Source organism: Falco punctatus, assembly GCF_963210335.1.
Source record: "Falco punctatus genome assembly, chromosome: 4".
In the NCBI taxonomy this organism is placed as follows: Eukaryota; Metazoa; Chordata; class Aves; order Falconiformes; family Falconidae; genus Falco; species Falco punctatus.
In genome coordinates, this window is record NC_137583.1 from 54,446,426 (window position 1) to 54,464,962 (window position 18,537).

The window sequence follows — 18,537 nt, forward strand, 5'->3', positions numbered from 1 at the left end:
GTTTGTTTTTTCTTTTTTTTTTTTAAATGAAAGCGTTACAACAATGAAAATCTTACAGATGGTACAAGTCAGCAGAGGAAAGTTGAACCTGTGATTTTGATCTGTATTTGGAAAGCAGCGGAGCAACGTGCATGTGTCTGATGATGATGAAGCAGCTTTTTCCAGTCCGTTAGTAACAAAGGCAGATGTTAAACAACATCTACGAGAGATAAACATTTAAAATCAGCAGGCCTGGATAACTTGCACCTAAGAGCACTTGTAAAAGCTGGCAGAGAAGGGCTATTTGAACACAGCCAAATGCGAGAGCTGTACTCAAGAAAGAACAGATTCAGCGCAGACCTCCAGTATGGCAGCCTGAGTTCTGGAAAAGAGGTAACGTGGCAGAGGATTGAGGGATCGAAAGAGGTAAATAATTCAGCATGAACTCCCGGTACGTGCTGCTGAGAAAAGGCGAACACAGCTGTTTGCTGTATGAACTGAACAGTAAGAAAGAAGGTAACACTCCTTTCCTACATGGTATTGGGAAGGCTTGTGCTGCGACACTAACATCAGTCATTTTAAAAGGGCGATAAAGACCAAGGGAGGGTGTGGAAAGGAAGCATAAAAGCAATTAGAGGAGCTCTGCATCCTTCTGGAGCAAGACCTGGATGCCCTCACTATAAGGTCATCTCAGTAGACACTAGGCACCTACATTTAGGCAACTCAGGTGCTGAATGTCTTCAGAGGTACTTGGCTACAAGGTAATTCAACCTAGCAGAGCAAGGCACAACGGGATGCAAAGTGCAAACCTATGCAAATTAATAACTCTCCAGGTTATCTAGATTAACAGCTAGGGAGTTGTCCGTCTCAGCTTCTGAAAAGAAGAGCCCAACAAAGTGCAAGTTATGCTTTATCAGAAACACATTGTTGGACTCCATTTCCTGGAGGTAACTGGTGAAAATTAGTTGTTTTCAATAATTAGCCAAATAAAATAATCTACCCTTCCCATCAGAGACCACTCAATCTTAATCTAGCTATAACTGCACAGGCCTCCTGGGTTTCTGATGTCAGATCTTGGCCCAGGCATCGAGATGTTACATTCCACTTGGATTTTCTCAAATAGCTGCTGGCCTCTAATCATGGAAGCCCACTTACTCTGGCTGCTGTATGTTTGGAAAAAAACACATATTCAAATAATGGATTTTCAGTAATGTTCTGAACTTCAAGACGAGGAGAAATTGCTGCACAGAAGTCCTGACAAACTCCACTTTAGGGCCACTCCTGTTTGATTAACACTGTTTTGTTAGAAAAAGCCTAATCAAGGTCTAAATATACATGTAATGAAGCAAGAAGAGACAAAGAAAAGCCATATTGATACTGCCAGAGCTACTGGGTGCTGTCAGTCCCCAAGGTTTCATCAGCACTCTTGCAGTATTTTCCCTCTCTCCTGGCATGGTTAGTGCATCCCAGCCAACCAACCAGCAGCAGCAGGAGATTTCTAGTCATCAATTGCATAGAAAAGAAAGGTACCAAACATCTGTCAACCAGGAGACAAATAAATGAGAAATTTGACCTTTTCAGAATAGTTTCATGATTTTTGCTGCTGGTTTTGCTTCCTTAGCTTTTGGGGTTTCTGAAAGTGACTGGCAGGTATTGGTATTTCACCAGTGCAGACTGGTGACATCGAGCTGGTCTCTGTACACACACGACCAGACACAGACACTGCAGCTCAAGGCAGATTCCATTTGTCTGAAGTCTGCCACCCAGTCCCACATGAAATGCTCAAGCACAGCTGGGACAGCACATGGGCTAGCTGGTGTGAGAAAGGGTGTACGGGAGACCTGTGCCCACTGCACAGGCACTTGGGAGCCCTAAGCTGTCTGAAACGGTGCAAGACCCTACCCATGGGCAGCTAAATCAAACCTCAATGCTCCAGCAACCAGCCAGTTCTTATTAATGGATAAAAGGTGCTGGGAGTCTAGCTGTCCTTTGCTGAACATCTTCCTCTGTTCCAGTATATGGGAGTAAGAAACCCACCTTGAACAAAGAAGCTGTCCTGCTGTTGCAGGGAAGAGACACCATCCTTACTTTTCTTTGCTATCTCCTGGTCTTCAAAGCAACAACGTCCATGTCATCGGCTCTGGGTTTGCTGGACCCTACGAGCCCAGGCTTGCAGCACTGAGCCGGGGACACAGTGAACTCTGGCTGCATCTGCCAATTACAAACTATTTGGACGTACTTCACCTAATGAAAACAAATGGATTGTGCAATCCCTGTGACCGCAGATGTGCCGTGGGAGAGTTTTAACCCACTTGCTATCTTCGATGCCCGATCTGTACAAAGGAGGGTTGCGCTGTATGTGGCTTATCAGACTCATCTGGGTCTTAATCTGGGAAGACAAACCCAGAACACATCTGCAGTGCTGGGATTTCACAACCCAGTTGCTTTAATCTTCCTGTGAAGAGTTTAACCTCTTCCCTGAGGCTCGTCTATGGCCAGAGCTGAAAACGCATCTCAGTGGCGCAAGCTCATTCTGTCATGGCAGAGGTTGCTCCAACTAGGGAAGATCTTCCAGACAAGATAGTGCAGACATTTGTCAATAGGCATCGTGTTTGAGGACAGGAGTCCTTAAGAAGCTCTTCCTAGCTCCACAGCCTACCAGCCAGATGTGTGAAACGTGACGATATTCTGCTCAGCAGCCTGTCCCTGACCACTGCAATGAAAAATTATGTTCACTGTGTTCTGGTTCTTGCCATTAACTTTCCCTAACTGGGTTTCCTGCCTCCAGGGTTACCTTCCTGCCCAGAACATCCCATTCCCAGCCCTGCACACACTACTGAGGACTGTTATTTGTAGATAAGAATTTTATGGCACTTTGACATGGCACAAAGCTGGAATGCTTTTAAATCACAGCAAAACTGGTACCGGGATATGGCTGTGCCTTGCGCATCCCTCACAGGTTTATCAAGCTATGAGTATTTCTGCGAGAAAGCTTCTCCAAGTATGGAAATACTGCTTTGTCTCTCCATCTCATTCCTAAATTCCCAGGCTCAGGATCAAGGGAATCACACAGAAGAAACAATAGCAGCACAGGGTGAGGAAAGAGAAGAAGCAACAAAGCCTAAAATCAAATCTCAGTAGCTTATTACGAGGCATATATTTTAATGTAAAGCCTATTAATTCAGTAATCATAGCTGTGTTTACTGTCACTTGTAACTGATGTGCTTTACATGCTCGGAGGACCACAGGCGAGGAAGGAGAGCTCTTCCTCCACAGCTCTCCCACCCTGGGCAAGGAGGCACCCGCTGCTGCCTGCTCCCAGCACGCCTGCCCCGCTACACACCCAAAGCTCAGCTTTGCAAAGTGCTTGACGAAAACAAAACTCAATGATCCTGACCCATGTATTTATAGTGACCCTCCAGACTATAATTGTGATTATGTGGACTGGAAAGACTTTTGTAAGTGAACAAATGAGGAAAAAATAATAATTAAAAAACCTTAAAAAATAAATCTGCAAGACCTTTTGAGAGGTCTGGATGGAGTTTATCATCTTGCTGCATTTCTGGTCCAGCTGCTCTTTTTGTATATCAGCATTTGGGAAAGATACGTGTCTGTCATATCCTCGGTGATAGAAGTTGCTATCAGACAGCAGTTACTAGAGTTATGTGACAGCGGCATCCCATGCCACAGCTAAACAGCATGACCAGATAAGAGCAAACAATGTAAGCGAACAGAATAACATCTTTTATTTTCTCCTGGGTGTACACCTATTTTCTACCAACCACGGCTAAATGTTCCCTAGATTTAGCCCAGCACCATCTCCCAGTTTTGCTCCACATAATTAAATACAGCATATGAGAGGGGACAGAAGCGAGGGAAGTGCTCAGCATATGAGAGGGGACAGAAGCGAGGGAAGTGCTTTCTGCAGCATCACAGCACATCAAAACGTACAGCTCTGCTCTGAAAAGCCTTTGTTTAAAAGGCGACAAAGGTCAAGGTGGGCTCCTCCAGTGCAGCAGCCCCTCGGATGGCACAATTAACTCCTTGACACGTGAAGTCAAAGCAAGGATATCTTACTGGTCTGACTGAGGAGATGTGGGAAAACATCCCAACACTTCTTCCGAGGAGCAGGGAAATCACCCTGACCTGGGATCCAAGCCACTGTGGATTAAAACTCTTTGGAATGAGAAGACCTTTTTTTTTTTCTTTTTCTTTTTATATCCACAGTAATTTGCCACTTCAGTGGCATAAAAATTAAATCCAGCTGGAATGGCTCTTTAATTAAAATCATACTTTTCTTATCAGAGTGAGAACACTTAAATGATTACAAAAGAAACATGGAAACCTCTGGCATCCTGTTCCCCATTCTCCAGCCAGGCTGGGCAGAAAACTCACTCTGCTAAACCATGTGTAACCCTTTGGAGCCCATCCCATATGAGCTCTCCTCAGGCCATTTACAGACCAGAAAAAGTCATACAGGACATATAGAGTCTCTATAGAATGTACATACAAAAGTGTGCTCTCTCTGGCTGAACCTGCTGGAGCTCACTCTTGTTTTAATTTGCCGACTACTGGAAATTCCCTATGGAAGCAAAGAATCTCTATACATTTAATTTCAGATTTAATTTATCTTCATAGCCAACTGAAAGGTTTCCCACTGTCTCGAAAGCACCCTCAGGCCAAAGGCTGAAACCATACACCTGACCCATTCCTGGAAGATACACTCCACCATCCCACACCGGTGGTTAAGGTTCTCTTTTTTCCCCCCAAGCACTATCATCCAGGCTTGTTCCAGCATCTTCGTATTTTGCTGGAGGCCTCTCCATATGGTGCCAACAAAATTCACGAGACATGATGTGGGCAAGGGTGGGTCACACAATGTGCCACCCACGCACCATGAAGAGCACCTTGTGTGTCACAGCCTCTGGGCCACGGGGACGACTGCTGTTGTTGGTGCTACATGTGGGTTTCAGCCTTCCAGGGTTGCTCCCGTAACCATTTTCACGAGCATTAATCTCACAGCCAGACCCTCAGACGGCACGGCACAGCAATGTTAGCATCAGTGAGGCTAAGCTGATTTATTCTGGCTGAGGATGGTAACTGCAGGGTAGGATTTTCCCAAGCACAACTATTAGTTACATTCCTTGGGCTGAACGAATATGTGACTGAGTGCCTGCGTGCTTTTATCTTTCTGTTTTCAGTGCCAGGCCCTGCTGGGGAAAGGGATGTTAAGGCAGATGCTAGAACAGAGGTCTTGAACCCGTGCTGTTTGCAATGATCCTATGGGACTTTCCATCGGAACAGCACTATCACAGGAACTCAGCGGCATTTTTCTTACAGGCAGAATGGGGATCAGATGCTACTTCAGCTGGGAAAGTTCCTCCATTTTCAGCTCCAGTCAGACCACTGCAGCCACAAGGTGCTGGAATACAGAGGCTGAAATAACCATCTCCCAGACGAACCCAAGAACAGACACAGTAACGTCCAAGGGTCTCCCATGTAATGAGGACAAGGCAGTTTTACCCTGGCAGCGCCTTCTGCCCTCTCCCTCCTGGCGCCCAGACGTGCTGCTTGCAGCCACACCACCGAACTGCCACCCTTCTGCGGGTAACCCGCTGGTATGCTCCACAGGAGACACCAACCCCCATCTCATTGCTCAGGACTTTCTTAGATTCTTAAATACTTTTAAACTCTAGGCTTAGTCCAAGATGGTATTTCCAGGCCTGGAAATTTTCTGCCCCAATTAAATCTGCTGCTGGTGAAGTGAGTTAGAGATCCCCAGGCTCTGAGACTGAACATGCTTCAAACTAAGAGTTGTGACCAAACAGCTTTCAAAACTGAAACTCTTCCACTATCTGATCTACGATTTAAAATACAGGTCATGGTCCTTTCTCTGAGTGTGTCAGCTTTCCAACCTGCAAATCAGGGCGGTGGCATTTCTCTCCTTCCCTGAAACGGCTGGGCCATCATTTAAAGGTGTGGCATGTTCTGGCCATCTTCTGGCCCAAAGAAGAACATTTAAAAACAATCCATAGAAAGCAAGTTTTTTTTTCTTTATTCGCCCCTCTGTCAAGAAAAATAACTCAGAACTTGTGAATTTTTCTAGTTTCTTGATGAGAAGCAAAAAGGGAATAGCTATTCTATTTTTTCTCTCCCATCAATCAAGAATTAAAATCCCCAAGGATAAATATCTCCCTCACCCCCCGCAACTTTACAAGTAAAAGACCTTACCTTCACGAAAATATTTCTCAAGTAAAAGGTTAGGGGTTTGGGTTCTTTTGTTACGGAAAATACACTTGCAAGACAAACGTTCAGCAAGGGCTAATGTGAAGTGACCAGCTAACATTCTTTATATCTTGGACTTAAGATTAATTCACAGTAACCACACATCCCCCACTCAGAGGTCAGCTGCAGCCACTAACTGGGTGACCAGTGCAGAAGTGTAATGTTTTCCCCACTGCAGTCCTCACTGTCAGTGTATAATATCGATTTAAAATTTCTCTCCCTCTCACCCAGTTGCTCACCCCTCGCGAGCAAGCTCTGTGCGTGCGCAGTCGGAGATGGCTGACCGCGTCTCTTCTGGAGAGAAACACTATTTTTAAATTCGCTGTTGTTATTTTAGTGCGGTGTGAAGGATCTGGGAGAGACTCCCTGTTGCTTGTATAAGAGCAACCGAAAATATTAATCCTCCTCTCCCTCCCATCTGAAACAAAAGATTTGCAAGAAACAGACGGCATCTGCTCTGCGAAACACCCTGCCGGCACTGGCAGCCCCTGGCTCAACGCTGAGTATACGGCCAGGGACATCCTGATGAAAACCTCTCCCTGTCTCTGCTCCCTAACAAAACACTTGTTTCCCTTCGTGGCCATAATCTCCATGACAGCCTGAATGATGACACAGTTGGCTAGCAGCATGAGTCCACCATGGATGTATCCCTTGAAACAAGGGGTAACGGTGAGAGAGAGCAGCGATCCAAGCCACGCGCAGAGCAAAGCCCTCCAGTTGGCTTTGGGTTTCCTGCAAGAGGAACATGCCCAAGCACACTCACACATACCTTAAAAAAAAAAAAATATTAAAAAAGAGACCAAAGGGAAGATGGCCAAAAGAGGCATCATCTTCCCACTGGAGAACTGGCAAGCTGCAATACTGGGGGGACAACATGAAACCCTAGAGAGATCCTCCCCATCTCTCAACAAACCAGTAGCTTTCTAAGATCATCTGTTTCCATCCCCTACTCTCACCAGAATCAAACATGGACATGTTTCCAAGCCTGGCAAACCTCCTGTTCCTGCATTGATGGGTATATCCATACCGCATAACACCTTGCTCCTGTGAAAGGTGGTTTGCCTTGCTCAGTGTTCCCTTACGCAGGAGGGTGAGCTGCATCGTGAACATTATCACACCCATCGCTCCCCCTGCATAGCTGCCTGGTGCCTATACTTCATAGAGCAGGGCTCCTCCTGAGGCAGTCCCTGTGACAGACAACACAACCCTTTAAGAAAGGGGCCAACCTCCATCACAAAAGGAGTTGGCTTTCTGGCTCTCAGCGCTGCTTTTGGCAGGTCGTTCTCACATCTCACTCTGCTCACTGCTACAAACCCGCCTACACCCAGCCAAATTCAATCCCACCCAGCACCCAAACACTCCTGCACCAGCACTAGCCTTTTACTTTGGAAGATGCTTCCATTCCCTGAGGTTACCTTGAGAGCACATGTAACGGCATCATCCCCATGACATCGATTTGCAAAGCTAATCCACGATTTATAGAGATAACTACAAATTCTTTATGATGTAGGCAGACAAAAGCGCAAATAGGCAAAGGGCAAGTAAAGGAAATATATTTCTCTCATTTCCAGATTGTGTTTTAGGCATTCAGCTGCGAGACCATCCCTAGCAGAAAGTTCATTTACAAAACCTTGAATGGAACTAAGAGCTTCTCAGCTTCATCCTGTGCCTGAAACGTAGCTGAATTTATTGGTTCATCTCCTTCTACCCATGGTTACCCCAGTGGAGGCTGTTCCTTGCCTATACTTCTACCCAGGCTACTCTGCAAGGGAAATAAGCATTTATTTTTAGGTGCACTGTACTCTGGTTGGGCTCTCCTCCCAGGGCTGCAATATATATTTAATACTTGTTTCCAGAGCTGACAACCCAGGAAGCTTGAGTGGTGAACTGGCAGAGAAGAAATAATTACAAAGCGGAGGGGCACCAACCTGCCAAGCACGTTAATACCCCTTCTAGAAACAGAGACTTGACTTCTCGACAGTTCCGTAGCGGGGAAGAAAGCAAACCCGAATCAAAGACACAGTTGCTGCTTTATGATGATGATGATTTCAGTTGCGCAATAACAAATCCTGTCAAATTTGCAGCAGAGAGGAACAGGAGGAGAAATCCTGTATTAGAGCAATATGTGGAAGACAAAAAAACGCATGCTGGAAAAAGGCAGTATGGGAGAGTCAACTGCACCTGGGCTGCTCAGCGTTCCCAGCACGGGCTGTCCCTAGGACTGTTACATGTCTGGGATGCTTCTAGACAGCAGTGATCCAAGTGGGATCAGCAGACCCAGCGATCAACCTGCACAAGAGATCCCACCCCACTGTAGGACTGTTCCACAATGGATCCACCCAAAGGCTGTGGTTCCTAACCCCTTTGCGGATGGCGTTCACAACTGCCGCCCTCATGTCTCTCTTCCCTGTTGCTCTCAGCTGCCCTTCCACGCAGTACTTTTCCTGTACCTCATCCTAGTCCTCACCACATCCCTAGGGAAATACCATGCTGGGATCACAGGTCTCAGCCAGTCCCCAAGGCCTCCATCACAGCTTGCAGCTGCCACTTGCACTCTCTTCCTTCTGCGTCTGTTCTTCCTGAGCAAATACAGTGCTGTTGAGCACATTAGGTGTCTTTCCTTTAGAAAACCACAATCTTTACTCATACCTTTACTTAGACGTACTTCCACAACTGAATTTAGTATTTCTGGAAGGTGGCCCTTCAATAAATCCTGGCTTTATCTGCATCTCTAACAATGATACGTAGCAAAAAAAAATTTGAACAGACAACCATAGCTTCAGCTATATAGCTCAGTTTAAAAATATTTCCAGATGCTTATTGGGCCCGTAAGACATTTCTGAGGCTCAGGTCAAGTAGACCCAAGGCAGCAAGCTCCAACTTTTAATTTCCTCTCCATCTACAAAACCGTCAGGCTTGGCTAACACAGTTTAACCACCAGAGCTGTCTGGCTCTAGGAACAGGTTCCCAGTCAAAGGAGCACAGCAAAACAGTGAAAATTTAAGAAGTGGAAGGTAAATAACCTTATGAATACAACAGGAGCCTCATGTTGGCAAAGAACTCAAGGAGACAGAAAGGTTGTTCCTGCTTTACAACCCCAAGCTTGTAAGATCCAAATGAAAAAAACCAGTCAATGTGGAAGACACAAATACACATGCCAATGTTAGAAGTCTCTTCCTCACAAGGTGTGAGTTTCATTATAGCATAGATCACGCACTTCCAACACAACTTCAGCCACTGACAGACATCCAGCCAAGTGTCTCCAACAGAACAAGGGACCAAGATGACTGATCTCTGAGAGGAACATCTCACACCACAGTTTTATTAAGTGCTGTTACAGCTGTGACTGACTGCTGATATATGGGACATAATTTTTTATTGGACCGACTAGTACAGCTAGAGAGAGAAAAAAAAGCTTTTGAAGCTCTTTGAAACACACTCAGGAAACTTCAGTCTATGCATAGGTCTGAAATAACTGTTCTGATTTTAGTCAGGTTTGTTAATTACAGAAAAAAAAGGTAATTAGCACCTGCAGAGCAGACAAATCGCTTAGCCAGGGAGGAGCTGGTAGGACCATCAGACCTTGTAGGGCTGCAGGGGTGGGTGAGTTACCACCTCTGCAACAGCAAGGAACTAGCAGGTGGTGAGACGTGAAGAAAACTGGCATGTCATAAAAATCAATGTCTCCACTGAGTTCGAGGTTTTAAACGTCCAGCAGAACCATGAATGTTAATTTGCGGGCTTGCCTTTCGGAGAGACGTTGCAGGTCTGCAGCACAGAACGATGGTAGCGATGGGTTTGCAATAAGCTGCTCCCTCTGACCAGCACACTTGTCTTTCACCTTGTCCCACTGATAAACAGCTCCAGGCTAAACCCAGAGCAATTGTTACTCAGCTTTGTTTCTCTTTCAGACCTCAGGAAGCATTGCTATGCCTGAAAGCATATATTTTTATTTATTATATATATATATATCAGTTGTTCCAATACAAGCCTTTATTTCTCTTGATAAATCTCGCCTCATCTGCATTGTACACATCCAGTCTGAAGCTAATAAGCCCTTGACAGTATACTGTTTGCTGAAATGTGTATGACTTCCCAGGGGAAGGAGCAGAGAACGGGCCAAAGAGGAACAAAGTTTAATTTTGCTAAAATGGTGCTACAAAAGAAACTGTGTGGGCATGAGAAAAGAACAAGAATCCCTGCACTCAAAACCACAGCCCGTGTTCCAGCTGCAAAGCACCAGCAGGTGAAATAAAGCTTTGCACTGAGAAACTGTGCAAAAAGGAAACTACAACAAGAGTCGGTGAGTAGAGCAAAACAGAAGGGGTGGGAAAATTCCTTGAGAGGAATCACTGCAGCACTGAAATGAAGTGCGTGGCATAGCTGAGACCCACACGGCTCTGCAACTGTGTTTAATGTCATTCCCCCCCAAAATGTAAGCAGCCTAGCAGTCAACACTTGAGCACGTCAGTAATCCTTCACCTAGTGTCTGGCCTCCTTTCGGTGCCCTGTGAAGTTGGGAACAGTCTCAGCAGCAGCATTTTTCTCTGCCTTTGAGCATGTCAAGCAAAAAGAAAACATGTTCCTATTGTGAAAAAAGCTGGAAAAGCCTAATTATGCTTAAGAGCCAGGATGAAAATGAAAAATAACCAGATGGATGCAGACATGGCAGGAAACAAGTGGCTTGTTTCAGTGTTGGCTCTTTTGCACTTGCATCTTGCTTTGAAATGACTCCAGGGCAACAAGAAAACCCCGTGACCTCCCCAGGGAGGGAGTCCCGAAGGGGTCCCCAGGCAGCACAGGGCTGGCAGAGGGTCTCCAGCACCCCTCCATGTAGCTCCCACCACATGGCAGGACTCAGCAAGGGGAACAAAGCAGCCACATCCTTTTGCGTTCCTTGCTGAATTGTTCCAAATTACTCGCCCTAAATTACAGGGGAAAAAGCAGCCAAGAAATACTGGGCACCGCTCAGGATTGAGCCCAATCACTGATGGCAAGGAGGATAAAGTAGCTTTAGCAGCAGGATATGTGCAACCATGTCAGCTAGCACGGCTGCAGCTCCACGGCCGAGCAGTCTGCCTTTGGGCAAGGATGTCACTCGCCCCCTCCCTCTGCAAGAAGACACATCTGGTAGGGCAGGGGGGTTTAATCTCTTCTCAGCAAACTCTGGAGGGCTGTGAAAGGTGACATAAGAAAAAAATAACCAACAGATAAGGACATACATCCCACATAGCCATGAATGGGATGAACTTTCTAAAGGGGTTCACCTCTCCCCTGAAAAGCGGCTAGGGATCTGTAATGGGAAAGCAGCTATAAAAAACATAATTATTACATTCACTTAAGATAAGAGTTGAATTTGGCTACAGCAAAATAAAGGTGGAAGAGGTATAATCTCCAGCAGGATTTGGATTCTGGCTGTTTCCAAGCTAAGTGCACAAAAGTGCTGCATCAGCATTGAGGTAGCTTTTCATTTTGGCGCAAATCTACAGAGTTGTTATGGATCTTTTTTTTTTGGAGGGGTGGGCATCAGGCTCAGCATATTTAATTTTGTTTCCTTTTTGCCTTGCAAAGGGACTTGCTGCTTAAAGTTTGAACTGCAGCAGTCTGGCCACTAAGGAAAGATGAAATAAAAGCTGCTTTTCAGTAATGAATAAAGCAGGCTGCAGGGGAAAGCTCAGCGTGAGCAGGTTTTCTTCTTTTTTTCACTCTTACACAACACAAGAGAAACCCAGGGAGGGATTCAGCTTGCAGCTTAAGATCCCTAAATGTAGGTGTCTACCTGAGGACTGAACTGCTGCTGCAGTCCATGAGGGTTCAGAAACATGCATAACAGAGGCACGTGGTGCCATTTCAGATAACTTTATTTTCTGTGTTCATAGCATCCACATGGGGCAGGCAGATAACACAGCAGCTGCAGGGGCTTCGCTCTCCACAAACGGACGGTGTGGGACAACGGGATATTTTCCAAAATGGCCTGAGGTGTCCAAGATGGAGCAGCCAAACCCAACCTGACAACAATGCTGACCACAACAGGAGCTCAGACCACGCAGGTCACATGTAGAGACCTATGCAGAAATGCCAAAACGTAGGTGTCCTGATCTGCCAGGTGAATCCCACCCCAAGGCCACCTGCAAGGAAGCCCACAGACTGATTAGCTGTGATAGACAATGACATTTATAAGGCCCCTGGAGACACTCGCTGCTCAGATATTGGTTGTGATGTTACAGATCACCAGGTATTAATTGAAACATCTGTTAAACACAGAATCAAGGTTGGAGCCTCAAAGAAACATCTTTTAAAAAGGTACCAAATAGACTTCAGCTTTACAAAGAAGACAAAGTATTGATATTTTCCCCTCCAGACAAGAATCGTATTTAAATAGATTTTAAATAGATTTTTTTTTCTTCCCTCTTGATGAGGTGCAGTTTCACAGGGATGAAAATTAAAAAAATGTGGAGCTTCTACCCAGCTTCGCAACTATCAGGAGTAGGAACATCCCTGAGCCTGCTGCAAAAGCAAGGAGGGGATGACAGGGATGGTGGCTCAGCAAACAGAGTTGGGGGCTCCCTACTCAGTTCCTTTGGTCTCTTCTCAACTTTAAATCAAAGCAAATCAATGAAGCTGAGGCATGACATCCAGGAGATTTTATCAAAACAACATGGCCAAGTCTGTTGTCCAGCCCACTAGTGAAATGCATCTGAAAATAATCCTGATTTGGTTCTGAATTAGAAAATAATCCCAAATCAATTCTAACGTTTGAATTTAAAATCCAACCGACGGAAGGGTAAGTCTCCATTCCCCAGCAGTGCAAAAAATGGAAGGGTTAGACTTTTCACCCCCAGGGCAGTCACCAACTATCTAATGTCATTAATAGAGGAGTTTAAGGCTGTTACCATCCACTCTTTCAGTTGCCTGGAAAAGTGACTTTGTTAACGTGAAGTACACCAGTGTCTCTAAAATTCATGTACAGCTCACAAGCTAAAATAGGCCTTTAAGTCACAGAAATACTGTATATATAAAAGTTAGTGCTGTAGATAAAATCTGGCACAATAAACCACCAGTAAAGCAGCCCTAATGTGTGTTTTCCAGCCGTAAGCAAACCACAACACATACCCCTGCGCGCAAAAACGTCCCTAAATTCACTTTATGAACCAACCATCTAAAAATTACTGAACTGAGTTCTGTCGTCACCTACGCTAACTTCGCACCAGGGCTGCATGACTTCAGGGCACTGCATCTGCCTGCATCCGCATGACTGACGGATGAGCAGGGGAAAGAGTATCTAAGGCAAGGACTGTAACAGCAACAAAAAATCACACCTGCTTCCGCCTCTTAACCTTACCTGCTCGCTCCCAGCGGGTCAGGCCGTGTTCACGTAGGCTATTTATATTTGTGCAGATTGGCAATTATTAAACATAAGTGCTCTTGCTATTATAGCTCTTCCCTCATTAGGGTTTATGCATGAGGTTAAGCAGTTTAAAAGTGATTTGTAGCAAAGCTAATCGCCAGTAGATGCTTCTAACGAAGCTGAAGTTTCAGGATAGAAAGTCTTGGTACTTCATTAACAACATCCTTATCAGAAGGAAACTGCACTTTTATTCACATCTCCGGAAGCCTTTAGGTTTTCTAAAAACCCAGTGCTGAAGAAGTCTGGCAACACCCCATTCAAGAAATAAGAGCGCTGCATAAGGGTGCACAGAGCATCCAGCACTTGGTGGCATTGGGGAGCCCATCTTCTTCTCAAACCCTCCCCCCGGCACTTTCTGAGACCTAATGAATGAACCCTCCCCTGCATTATGGGTCCTGTAATGTGAAAGGTGAAGCTCGTGCCTGGAGAGATGAACCACCCCAGAGAAATCCCTGGTGGTCAGGCATGAAGCCAAGCATGCTGCAGGTTGCTCCAAAAGGGAACGGTGACAAGAAGACTGCTCAGCTGGTGAACAGCCTTCCCCAGCCATGCACAGGACCTCCCCATCATGGGTGAGCTGTGTTAGCTCTGGATGGAGGCCAGTCCCTGAGGATTATTTTCTAATTCAGAACCAGAGGCTGGCATCCCTGCCCTGCCCCTCTCACACCTCAAAACCAAGGACCTGATTTTCCTTCCTCTGCAGTCCTCTGGGATCTCATTTTCGAAGGCCAAGACGTCTCCCCTCTTGGCTCGGTTCCCACCCAAATGAAGCTGTGAGAGCTCTTGACTTCTGGAAAACATCTGGGAGCGTGGAAGGGAAATCACAGGCATTCAGCACTCACCGAGGAAACCCTGCCTGGCTGCACAGGGTGGGAGGGCAAACGGCAGGCTCAGCGAGTCTCACGGAGGGAGCAGGAGCTTCTGACCTGCCTGTCTGTTTATCCATCCATGCTCTCCATCCCACCTGTTGGACCACAACTCCAGCCCCTCCTGCTCTGGAGTCTCCAGGCACCTCCAACCCATTTTGTCTATGGTTTTGGCCCACGACTGAGGATTTTTCTTGGCTGCATTTCCTAGATTTTGGTCCTTACAAATGACTTTCCTCTTCTTTCCAATACAGTAGGGAGAAAGTGGCTGAGGCCAGAGAATGGGGCTGTATTTAACCACACAACCGGCACTGGAAAACCACATATCCATTTCCACTGACCCAGCGTGATGCAACAGTGATCCCACTCGCAGCAGTGAAATGACACTGTCACACTTGTGCTGACTTGGTCTGAGGGCAGGATGTGACCTATGGAGTTCATAAAACCAAGCTAAGTCCTGCTCCTCATCAAAACTTGAGTAACACCTTTTATCCTGCACAGATAATTTGACTCCCTTCCTGAATTTGAGCCGCAGATGCCATGCAGAGTGTTACAAATCTCCTCCAAGTGCGCTCAGCTCTGAGTAAAAAAAAATAAACTATCATCTCGTCTTGGGTCTCATTGATCTACACAGTGTCTGGTGCCCTTCCTCAGACTGCCAATAAATGGGACACTTGATGCTTAACAGGGAGACTTCCTTTCTGTCCCTCTTCCCCCTCTCCTTCAAACTAGCCCAAATACCAGGTAACTTCCCACTCCTACCAGGCTTCCCTGCCCCCCCCCCCAAAAAAAAAAAATAAAGAAAATATAGGTTTGCCATTTCCAAGGCAGACTTGCAGCTGGTGCCTTGGGAGGGCTGAAAGCCCTCTTTCACGACACTGATCCCATCACTTACTCATGCCCCAGCTTCCCACTTGCAAAAGGTGCACAGCACCTCTCTGCTTTGTATCCACCAACTACCACAACCTCCCCCCGCACCCGGATACTGAAGTGAGAAGAGACAAATAGCATTCAGCAAAGCCACACCACTGTGAAACAATAAAACAAGAACAAAACGTCACGGCAGCCTCACAAGCCAGCACTGGAAGGACTCAGCACAAAGCACAGCACACCTTACTTTGCATTTTCATCTGGTGCAGCCCTCTGGCTGTCACACTGCTGCTGATATTACAACAGGAAGGAGTTTGAACTAGAGTATTTTTAAAGCACCGTAAAAAGGGTGAAACACAGATACAGACCCAAATTCGTGAGTCAGGCAGCTTTCTCTGTCCATGGTCCCATCTACCTCCTGGTGCTGCATATTTGGCAACTATCCCTCTTTTTAAAAAAACCCCGGTGGACTCATCTCCTTTTACAATACATCAAGGTTCCCCTCCTGTCTGGTTCTCCAGACTTTTCCTGCTGGAGACAGACCTCTCAGCTGTGGGGAGGGTGCAATAATTATGGTGTGAATCCCCTTGCTGACATACTGGCAGGCTGGAATAAAACACTGTTGGAAATAGCCTTAAATATTCCACATGGAATATTTTTTTCTTGCCTCAGATACTGTGGTTTTGCCTATTTTTCTGTTTTGCCTCATTATGTCCTAAGTAAGAGCTTCTAAAATATATGTACTGCTGAAAATATGTACTCTGAAAACTTCCAGCATTATAAAGAGGCAATGAGACTCTCAAAGCTACCCAGATAGAGGGTTGGGCAACTGGTTCTCCTAAATAAAGTCAGTCATGCATTTATGCATGTATAAATTTAATAAATCATACACTCAGTAACACACGGAGGGTTTGTGGCAAGGCCTTTGTTAAACACATGTTGTTACTGCGAAAGGATCTGTGTGTCGGATGCAGGAATTCAGCTGGAGGATTCTGGTGAGTACCTTGCCTTTTTGTCAGAAACATTGATTATTTATCTCACTTCTCAGGCTCAGTCAATGACAGGACGAAAGAGATACAGATGCAGCTGCAGTGGTTGTCCCAAGAGCTTAAATTTAACTGTTTTTTTACAATGGCCCTGCTTCCGGTATTTACACTTGGACTGCTAAAGCTAAAGGATCAAATCTGAGGTTTTTATTCCTTTCCATCACACATCTACTTCATGGCTGAAGTAGAATAAAACTCTGAAGAAAAGCACAAATTACACCAGCTGGTTAGATTTGGTTAATTCAATGAGCTTGCAGTCTGAAGGCATGTGGAATCCACCAACTGCTTTGAAATTAGCCACATCTCATTTACCAGACACACACTGGGACAAAAAATAGCCCACTATGTAGCTCTCTGGGCCAGATTATCTTAGTTACACCCCTGAAAAGGTAAACTGACCCACTAGAACCTAGCAGGGATTATTCTGGATTTACACCTTGCCCTCCCTTCCCACCTTTAGCACTTCAGAATGTTAAAGGCTGATGGCTGCAGGAGGCAGGTCTCTGGTGAGCATGGTCTGATGAACTACAGCAAATGAGATTTGCCCAATTTCCTTTTTTACCACATTTGTAGATCGTGAGAGGCCGAGGTGAAAGTTTATAACAGCAATTAGAAACCACATGGCTGCAACAGTTTTATAGCACTGAACTTCTCAATCTGCCAGTCATTCTTGTTCAGAGTTTTTCCAAGGACATACCAATAAAAATTATCACAATAAATTATAAGAAGGAAAAAAAAAAACCCACCCACAACTCTACTGACCCATCGTAGTCCCAGAGCCAGGTTGTTACAACTGCTGAATTATTTTCGCTGTAAAAATGAGCACCGAATCCCAGGTCTAAACTGAGAAACAAAACCAAAGGTGATTTTCTCTAGCACTAAGGCACTTCAGCATTAGTCACCTTGCAGATCAGCACTGATAAGGAGCATGTGAATCTCTTTAACCTACTAGTATGAACCAGGTCCCAGGAACATTAACACAACAAAAGAATGAGAAAACAACCAACGGTTCTACTAAACCAAGGGCAAGTGAGATAAAGTATGAAAAAACAAGATAATAAAAAGGGTTGAAAAGGAACCAGTACCGGATTGCACCGAGGCTGTGCCATGCCATTGTCCCAAAGCTTCAGGGGTTTGTGCTTATTGACAGCCAAGTATTGATGGCAAGGACACCAACAGCACCACCAGAAGGGCCCGATCCTGCCACCACTTGCATGACAAACCTCAGCAGGCTACAGGACTTAACTCTCCATAGGATCTGGCCCCAGAGGACCTCTTAATGCCAACAGTGTTTCAAGAAATGGGATTTTTGCCATGGGCTTCAGTGGAAGTGAGAGTTGGAGCAGACCCAGCAGCTTATGGGACCGCTGCCCCCCTCTCATTTCCCCAGCTCCAGCCTTGGACATGAGCTATTTTGGATCTTCCCTAAAGCAAAGTCTATAGAATTCCAGGAAATAATTGCCTGGTCATTTTTTTTAATAGTTTAATCCATTTTCCCAGCCTGTTCTTTCTCAAATAAAGACTTTGGCAATGCAGATGGCTGGGTGGCTCATGGTGACAGGGGAAAAAAATGAAATAAGTGTCTCATTTCTTAAGGGACAAGGCGGGGGGGGGGGGGGGGGGGGGAGAAGAAAGGTGAGATGCAGTGACAAAACTGGGTTACCTTCCCCTCTCTGAGACTGGGCTTGGTCGGTCTGACTCTACTGGGGGTCGGTGCTGCTCGGAGCACGCCACTGTCACCGCTGCCACCAGCCCAGCAGAGCCAACAGACGCGAGCTACAACCAAGTACCGATGGCACCACCTCAGCTCCTGTGGGTGCCAACCCAACACAACGTTGGTGAGGAAACCTCACCTTCCAGAGGGAGAAAACACGTGTGGGAGAAGATCCAAAGTAAGAAGGGAAGGCAGGCTCGGCCAGCACCCCATCTCCGCGCCACCCCAGCCTGCCGAGCAGAAACGGTCCCGCTAGGAACCGGGCGCTGCAGGGGAACGAGCTGCAGGAACAAAAGCGTCGGAGTCCCGTGTCTGCCCAGGGTGCGGGGACAAGCGGCTCCTGCACCCACGTGTGCGCACACGGCCGGT

The 18,537-nt window shown here is 46.0% G+C and overlaps 1 protein-coding gene across 3 annotated transcripts in view; it reads right to left on the reverse strand.

Moving 5' to 3' along the window:
* The window catches only part of LOC308063969 (vasoactive intestinal polypeptide receptor), a 140,354-nt gene that overhangs the window by 96,781 nt on the left and 25,036 nt on the right, over nt 1-18,537 (reverse strand). The window lies entirely within an intron of this gene.